The sequence below is a fragment of the Chanos chanos genome, chromosome 6 (assembly GCF_902362185.1).
Source record: "Chanos chanos chromosome 6, fChaCha1.1, whole genome shotgun sequence".
Classification (NCBI taxonomy): domain Eukaryota; kingdom Metazoa; phylum Chordata; class Actinopteri; order Gonorynchiformes; family Chanidae; genus Chanos; species Chanos chanos.
This window is the reverse complement of record NC_044500.1, coordinates 49,897,058-49,907,057: the sequence shown is the minus strand read 5'-3', so window position 1 is coordinate 49,907,057 and position 10,000 is coordinate 49,897,058.

Here is a 10,000-nt window from a genome sequence, read left to right as displayed (position 1 = left end):
TATAAAAAGTGATATTGGGCTCTAAATAAACTTGTATTATTATTATTATAATAATTATTATTATTTGATTAATATTAATAATAATATTGTTATTATATGCTCATTTTTTCACAGGTAATGCTTTGAATGACTGTTGTGTGTTTGAATTATTGCCACTCTCAGGGCTTAACACAGATGAACTGTAAGAAATCTGAGAATCTCTGTGAATTCTTAACAATGTTGCATTAAACTGATGGTGATCTTTTCTGACCATAGCCAGAGTGATGTGTGCTGTCTGATTTAAGATAAAGTGTGAATATATTTTAACATCATTAATATGTCATCTACAAAATGAGAATGATAACTCTGTTGAACATAGACATGAGAATCTGACTTCACAGAGATTTCATTTATAGTATTATTCATCACTTTATCATTCAGTGTCACTAGCATTAGTGTTATTCTCTGCATGGAATCCATCTCTCCATCTCTCTCATCACTCCCTCACTCTTATCACTCCATCTCTCTCCATCTTTCTCATCACTCCATCATTCCATCACTCATCACTCTCATCACTCCATCTCTCTTATCACTCCAGCACTGTTATCACTCCACCACTCATCACTCATCACTCTCATCACTCTCATCACTCTTATCACTCCATCACTCTTATCACTCTTATTACTCCATCACTCATCACTTTCATCACTCTTATCACTCCATCACTCTCATCACTCCATCACTCTTACCACTTCATCACTCCATCACTCTTATCACTCTTATTACTCCATCGCTCATCACTCTCGTCACTCTTATCACTCCATCGCTCCATCACTCTTATCACTCATCACTCTTATCACTCCATCACTCCATCACTCTTAACACTTCATCACTCTTATCACCCCATCTCTCTTATCACTCCAGCACTGTTATCACTCCACCACTCATCACTCTCATCACTTTCATCACTCTCATCACTCTTATCACTCATCCCTCTTATCACTCTTATCACTCTTATCACTCCATCGCTCTCATCACTCTTATTACTCCATCGCTCATCACTTTCATCACTCTTATCACTCCATCACTCTCATCACTCCATCACTCTTATCACTCCATCACTCTTATCACTCTTATTACTCCATCACTCATCACTCTCATCACTCTTATCACTCCATCACTCATCACTCTTATCACTCCATCACTCTTATTACTCATCAGTCTAGTCACTCTCATCACTCTTATCACTCCATCACTCCTATCACTCTTAACACTCTTAACACTCTTATCACTCCATCACTCCCATCACTCTTATCACTCCATCACTCCGTCACTCTGATCATTCCATCACTCTCATCACTCTCACTGCCCTCATCACTCCATCACTCTCATCACTCCATGACCGAAAGTGAGGCTGGCAGCAGTTTCACACAGGTGGGTTAGGGTTAGGGTTAGGGTTAGGATTAGCTTTAAATTAGCTTGATTTTGAAATTTTAACGATACTGGGTGATAAAATGCACCAATCTAAGAAAACTCATGGAAGGAGGGTCCTCAAATTTGGTCACTGTGGTCAGATGTTCCTTTATGATCCCCCTGCTCACTGGCCAGTTAACCCCATAGTGAAAGTAGAAGAAACAGATGAGCTCAGGAAACTTGCATTCTGTGGCCACCTCACTGCTCCCGACACATCCTCACCAGACCCAACCCTCTACAACACATGGACTCATCTACTGCAGGCTACTTACCAGTCCCCTCACGGGGCAGCAGCGCCCCCCACGCCTGCCTCAGAATGACAAGACACAGAGGTAGCTGTCCTAAGGCAAACACAGACCAAGAGTTCCCCTGAAGAAATCCTACAGCACTCTCACCCTATCTGGCCTGCCAGCTGCCTTAGCCCACGCTAGCCAGTATACAACCAGACTCTGGGCCTTATTCAAGTTGGAGGCTGCCTCTGTAAAGCTGGAGACGTACATGAGGACACCCTCCATCCTATTGTCCTTGCACCTGAACATCCCATAACCCAACTCTTGGTGCAGGATTACGATAACAATTTACTGCAGGGAGGTCCTGCCAAGCCATCAAGAAACATCAATGGCCGTGTGTGGAGTGGTGCAGTAAACTTGTGATCTCTAAAATGGCTGACCTCCCGGTTGCTCGACTCAGACTCATCCAGCCCCTCCTCTGGTCTACCGGTGTAGACTGCTTCAGGCCCATACATGGTAAAGGTAGGACGGCCACAGGAGAAAAGATGGGGCATTGTATTCAAGTGCCTAATCACCCGGTGCCTTCACCTTGACTTACTGCCCAGTATGGACACTGACTCATTCCTTCTAGCACTAGCACTCTGCCACTTCATCGAAAGAAGAGGGAAGCCCTACAAACTATCATGTGACAAAGGCACCAACTTTTGTTGTGGAGAGAGAGAGCTCCAGGAGGTCTTCGAAGCCCTATGAACTATCCCTCAAGGAACAGTTGGCAAAGCAGTGCATCACCTTCGAATTTAATCCACCTCTTGCCCCACACTTTGGTGGTGCATGGGAGGGAGAGACTAAATCTGTTAAGGCATCACTCCAAGTCGTCCTCGAGGTCCATGTCATTCCAAAGGAAGTACTGATGACAGTCCTCATCGAAATTAAGGGAATCCTTAATTCTAAACCACTAGGCTATGTGTCATCCGATATCACAGATCCTAATCCCATCACCCCTAATCTGCTGTTGATGGGGCGGCGAGATGCTTCTCTCCCCCGAGCTGTGTATGGCTCTAGTGACCTGCTGGGACGTCGCTGTTGGAAACACAGCCAGGAACTTGCTGATCATTTCTGGGGTCAGTTCACACACAAGTGCCTCCCCAGTCTCCCAACCACGGCAGAAGGGCCGAAATGCACCCCAGACCTAGCTGTGTTGGACGGCAAGATATGCACAGCGGTGGTGGACATCAAAGGCAACATCTACACTCATCCTGTTGCCAGACTGATAGAGCTCCCAAAGATGCCCGACAATGGCAATACCAGTACTCCCAGCAGTGACTTTACTGTTATTACACATCAATTACACAAACACGGAGGCGGCTGTGTAAAACTCCCGTCACTCCTTGGTCTTACGGACTCACGCACATGCATCCGTTATTCTGTATGAAGTTGCTCATTATTATTCAGGGAAAAAAACATGATTGACATGTCTGTGCGTCAGCCATTATGTTTCTTCAAATCAATTCATATTATTTTTAGATGGTGTAACGAATCACCAATGGGAGGACGCAAGTGCAGAGTTGCAGGTTTAATATCCAAAAGAGTATGAAAGATACAAGAAAGTAACAAACGAACAAAGTACTAGAATAAGCAAAGGATTTACAGAACTGAATGAAGAACGCTCAGGTAAGTACTAACGCTTAGCAAACACATTGACTAGTGTAGACTTCACGGTGAGCAAAGGAAACAGAGGGGTTTAAGTAAGGGAGAGTGACTGTGTGCATGTAAGTGACGACAGGTGCAGGTGATGAGTGAATAGGCCGGTGATTAGAAAACCGGCGACGCTGATGGCCGAATGGCTGAAGCCGGCGGGGGAGGAGACGAGCTCGTTACAGTACCCCCCCCTTGACGCACGGCTCCAGCCGTGGAGCGTCGCCGGCCAGGGGGACGTCCACGAGGGCGAGGAGCGGGACGATCTGGGTGATCCCGATGGAAATCTGTGATCAGGTTGATGTCCAAGATATCTGATGACGGCACCCAGCATCGCTCCTCGGGACCGTACCCCTCCCAGTCCACCAGATACTGAATGCGGCCTTGACGGCGTCTGGAGTCGAGAAGAGTGCGCACCGCGTAGGCAGGTGCGCCTTCGATTTCCAGCGCCGGAGGTGGAGTGTCACGGGGGACCGCATCAGCCAGTGGACCAGGAATCACCGGCCTGAGGAGGGAGACATGAAAAGAGGGTGAGATCTTGTAATGGGGAGGTAGTAGGAGAGTGTATGTGACTGGATTGACCCTCCGGAGGACTTTAAATGGCCCCACAAATCGCGGACTGAGCTTCCGGCAAGGCAGGCGGAGTTTGAGATCCCGAGTCGAGAGCCATACCCTGTCTCCGGGGTTGAACACTGGAGAATCCCGGCGGTGGCGATCGGCCTTGATTTTCTGTCGGCGGACGGCTCTATGGAGGTGAACATGGGCCATTTGCCAGACCCTCTCCGCCCGCCGAAACCAATCGTCCACCGCGGGGGCTTCGGTCTGACTCGGGATCCAGGGACACAGGGGAGGCTGGTAGCCCAGAACACACTGAAAGGGGGTTAGACCAGTGGACGAATGGCGCAAGGAGTTCTGCGCGTATTCAGCCCAAGGCAAAAACTGGGACCAGTCATGTTGACGGTTATGACAGTAGCTACGAAGAAACCTCCCCAGGTCCTGGATGGTCCGCTCTGCCTGGCCATTGGACTCCGGGTGGTAGCCGGATGTGAGGCTCACCGTGACACCCAGTTTCTCCATGAATGCCTTCCAAACACGAGAAGTAAACTGAGAGCCACGGTCAGACAAAATGTCCTCCGGAAGGCCAAAACAGCGGAAAACATTGTGAAAGAGGGCATCCGCAACCTGGAGAGCAGAGGGAAGAGACGTGAATGGGATTAGACGACATGCTTTGGAAAAACGATCTACCACTACCAAGACCGTGGTGTTACCGTCTGACCGAGGGAGGTCCGTAATAAAGTCCACCGCAATGTGCGACCATGGTCTCTGCGGTATGGGTAGGGGCAATAGTTTACCGGCGGGGACCTCCCTCGGGGACTTGGTAGTGGCGCAGATGGAGCAGGATTTGACAAATCTTTGCACGTCAGAGGCCAAGGTGGGCCACCAGTATTTAGCTGTTAGGAGTTGGGTGGTGCGTGTAATGCCGGGATGACCAGAGGAAGGGGATGTGTGCGCCCAGGTGATGATCCGATCACGGAGAGCCGAAGGGATGTATGTTTTGTCCACGGGCCGGTCAGATGGTGCGGGTTCTCTGGCGAGTTCCCTCCGGATGTCCTCCTCCAAGTTCCATTGGATGGGCGCTACGATCAGCGATGAGGCGATGATTGTCTTATCGGCAGCAGGACTCCCACTCGACCCGTGGATGCGTGACAACGCGTCGGCTTTTCCGTTCTTAGATCCTGGGCGGAAGGAGATCGAGAAATTGAATCTGGAGAAAAAGAGGGCCCACCTGGCTTGACGTGGATTGAGTCGTTTTGCTGCTCTGATATACTCCAGGTTGCGGTGGTCGGTCAGCACGATGAATGGCTCCTGAGATCCCTCTAGCCAGTGTCTCCACTCCTCAAGTGCCAACTTCACCGCCAGCAGCTCTCGGTTGCCCACGTCGTAGTTCCTCTCAGCTGGGGACAACTTTCTAGAAAAAAAGGCACACGGGTAAAGTTTAGAGGGCTCACCATGACGCTGCGACAGAACCGCCCCCACACCTGTGTCGGAAGCGTCCACCTCCACGGTGAACGATTTTTTCGGGTCAGGCATTTTTAGAATGGGAGCAGAGGTGAAACGCTCCTTTAACAGGCGGAAAGCAGCTCTGGCAGCGTCACTCCAGCACAGTTTTCTAGGCTGTCCCTTAAGGAGGGCTGAGAGGGGGGCAGCCACAGAGCTAAATCCGCGAATGAACCGACGGTAGAAGTTGGCAAATCCCAGGAAGCGTTGGAGTTCCTTGACGGTGCTGGGCTCTGGCCATGTGGTGACTGCCAAGATCTTCTTCTCCTCCATCCTCACTCCCTCAGGGCCGATCACGTATCCCAGGAAGGAGACGGTGGTTCGGTGGAATACGCACTTCTCTGCCTTCACGTAGAGTTGGTGTTCTAGGAGGCGTGACAGGACCTGGCGAACGTGTGTGATGTGTTCTGAGAGCGTGGCGGAGTGGATGAGGATGTCGTCGATATAGGCGATAACAAATCTTCCCAAAAAGTCTCTCAGCACATCGTTCACCAGGGCCTGGAAGACAGAGGGTGCGTTAACCAAACCGAAAGGCATGACCAAATACTCATAATGACCTGCAGTTGTGCTGAAGGCCGTTTTCCACTCGTCACCCTCCCGGATACGGATTAGGTTATAGGCGCTCCGGAGATCCAATTTGGTGAAGAATCGGGACCCCCGGAGTTGTTCTATGGCCGATGGGACTAGAGGGAGTGGGTACCGGTACTTCACCGTGATGGAGTTCAGCCCTCGGTAGTCGATACAGGGACGTAAACCCCCATCCTTCTTTCCGACGAAGAAGAAACCCGCCGAGGCTGGGGAAGTGGATGGGCGAATGAAGCCTTGTTGGAGAGCCTCTTCGATGTAGTCCTCCATAGCGCGGGTTTCGATCAATGAGAGGGGGTATACGCGCCCACGAGGAGGTGAAGTACCGGGCAGGAGGTCGATGGCACAGTCCCAGGGACGATGAGGAGGGAGACGAGTGGCTTGGTGTTTACTGAAGACTTCTTGTAAGTCACGGTATTGCCTGGGAACCTCAGGAGCGATTGAAGTGGGAGGGCTTTCAATGGATGTGGCGGCACAGAATAGACGGAGGCAATGTTGACGACAGGACGGTGACCAGGAGGTGATCTCTTTATCAGACCATGAGATGCTGGGGTTGTGACGCTGGAGCCAGGGAAGACCGAGGATGAGGGGGTAAGTTGATGATGGGAGAACGAGAAGCTGGATGTCCTCTCGATGGAACACCCCCACGGTGAGTTGAACTGAGGTGGTGATGTGGGTGACCAAACCACTTCCCACGGGGAGGCCGTCGAGAGCATGGATGGACACGGAGGTGGACAGACAGTGCAGTGGTATGTGGAGAGTCCGGGCCAGGGAACGGCTGATGAAATTTCCTGCCGCCCCCGAATCTAGCAGGGCTGTAAGAGAGAGGGAAGAATCACCGCAGCGCACCGTCACGGGAAGTAGGAAAGGCTGGGCAGACATGAGGAAGGAGGAAGCGCTTACCTCATGGCGTGGGGCTGTGCTCCTGGGGAGCGCTCCTCTCCCACTCTCACGTGGACGGACCGGCCTAATTGGGCAGCTGGGAACCAGATGACTTCCCTCTCCGCAGTAGAGACACAGACCCTGCTCGATCCGGCGACGACGTTCTCGGACGGTAAGATGGGTGCTGCCTACTTCCATGGGTTCGGGCTCGGAGTGTGGACGGGAAGGGATGGGCAGTCTGGTGACTCCGGAAGTGCGACGGCGCTCCTGCAGCAGGCGATCCAAACGGATGGAGAGAGCCATGAGAGAGTCCAGACCCAGGTTTTCATCGCGGCAGGCTAACTCCATTTGTAGGTCTTCTCTTAGTCCACGGCGGTAGATAGAACACAGGGCTGACTCGTTCCACCCACTGGCGGCGGCAGCGATGCGGAAGGACAGGGAGTAGTCAGCTGCTGAGTCGGTACCCTGGGTGAGTTGGAGCAGCCGCTCTCCAACCTCCCTGCCCTCTGCAGGGTGGTCAAACACAGCACAGAAGAGACCCTCGAAGCGCGCATAGGTCGCCATCTCTTCTCCCCTTCGCTCCCAAACAGCGGTAGCCCACTGCAGGGCTCTTCCCGTCAACAGATTGATGATTGTCGAAATTTTCGTCTCATCTGGAAAAGAAGGGTGTTGAGCGAAATATAATTGACATTGGGTTATGAAGCCACGACAACCTGAAGGTGTGCCATCGTAATGGAGAGGGAGTTTCACAGGTGAATCCTGGAGACGGAGAGGTTCAACCGTGGGCGCTGGAGGGCGTACTGGGGCAGGAGGAGGAGGAGGCGGCGTGACAGTAAGTCGCTCCAGGTGGCGCATTACCTCACCCAGGGTAGTGCGAAGATGTACGAGCTCGCGCTGTTGGTCCGCTACCACCTGGCTGAGGGGTGGCCTCGGCGAGGATGCTCCGCGGGGGTCTGGACTCTCGTCCATGGGGAGAGGAATCTCCGCTGCGTCCATGTGCGGGTGAAGTCTTCTGTAACGAATCACCAATGGGAGGACGCAAGTGCAGAGTTGCAGGTTTAATATCCAAAAGAGTATGAAAGATACAAGAAAGTAACAAACGAACAAAGTACTAGAATAAGCAAAGGATTTACAGAACTGAATGAAGAACGCTCAGGTAAGTACTAACGCTTAGCAAACACATTGACTAGTGTAGACTTCACGGTGAGCAAAGGAAACAGAGGGGTTTAAGTAAGGGAGAGTGACTGTGTGCATGTAAGTGACGACAGGTGCAGGTGATGAGTGAATAGGCCGGTGATTAGAAAACCGGCGACGCTGATGGCCGAATGGCTGAAGCCGGCGGGGGAGGAGACGAGCTCGTTACAGATGGCCACAAGATAAAAATGCCCATTCTGTTTGCAACATAGGACTTTGATCAGACAGTTCATAAAACTTAAATTTCGTTAAAAATAAAAATAAAGAGAGAGATTAAAGGTACAATATGAGGATGAGAAAATATTCTTCATAATTAATTATATGCCAATCAATTTGATTAAATCAATTTGATGCTTTGAAGGCACAAAAATTGCATTGGCAATGAATATTAGGTTAGAAAATACTACATTTGCCCAATTTAACGCAACTTTCGGTATAAACCACGCCCAGTTATGGTCTACTAACCAAATACAGAGACAGAGACAAATAAGTTCGTTGGTTGAACAGATACAGATACAGATACTGATGTCTCTGTACACCTCTAGAATGTATGTTTGCCTCTTTGTAGTGCATTTGTTTACTGTCAACCTGATGAAGGTTAATCCAAGTTATCATAGTTATCATAGTTATGGAGCCAGTTAGTTTACCGAAGCATATCTCCCTTTGTGCTGTTTGCGCCACACTGATAAAAAATTATGCAGGAGGTCAGTAACTTCAACAACAACAACAAAAAAACATGATTTGAACAAAAAACCCCTATATTTCCTACTCTACATTATTACTGTGTTACCAAGAGTGAATTTCATTTGTTTATCTTACATGATTTAAAAAAAAATTTCTGAACAAACGAAGCTGCATAAATTCAACATAATTATATTGTTGTTTCAAGTTTCAAGTTTATTTAGAGCCCAATATCACTGTTTACAGTCTCAAAGGGCTTTACGCAACACAGCAGTCAAAAATCAAAACAGGACGGCACCCCCTGACTTAATCCTCCACTGATTTCCATTAAGTTGCATTTACTTAAACATAACTGTGATGTTCACAGCACTCAACAGAACAGCGACCTTTCTGAAGGGGACTGAAGTTTAATCATTAGTGCATTCGATGGTGCTCATGCATGTAGCCAACTTTTCTGTCTAGCGGATCAATTTTGCTAAACCATGTTGTTTTACTGTTTGTAGTTACCTGTAAACATAATCCAAGGCAATGTTTCTCTGTGTTTTGTTATCAATATTCCTTACAAACTTCGATTTAGTGGCAGCTAAGCTTTATATTGTTATGCTTGCTAGCCAGTACAGTTAGGGGTGGTAGAGGTGTGTTGACCGTGTTTTTAATATAATGTTTATGTAAGTGTCAGGACACAGGCAGGGACTAAACCGCAGATCCAGACAAATGTCTCTGTAAACGGTGGTTTATTACAAAACACTTCAGCCCAGAAACGGTGAGACGAGCTGACAGACACGAGAGAAAAAGTGGCAACGCTTAAAACAGGCAGAGCGCAATCAGGGAACATGGAACAGGTGTGTAAGGTAAGGGGTATTGACTGAGGGGTGGAGTCAGGAGCACATGACGAAAATAAACAAAGCTACAACACAGTGTCAACACTGGCAGACAGGGGGAGACAAAAGGCAAAGTTCATGAGGAAGTGCTGACAGTAAGAGGTTCAACTGTTAAAGTCCTAAGCAATTGTTTGAGAAAAGAAATTGTAGTTTTTCTTTTTTGTAAAAATATACAAGGCAGATTATACATTTTTTGTTCTTGATGATGATGTGCCTTTGTTGAAAGCAGTGAAATTAGAATGTTTTCTGTTGCACCATCTTTGGCTGATGAAAACAGTGTGGTCAGACGGTGGGAATCCAGAGTGTGTGTTTCATGCAGTGTACTGTGTAATAGTTTACATA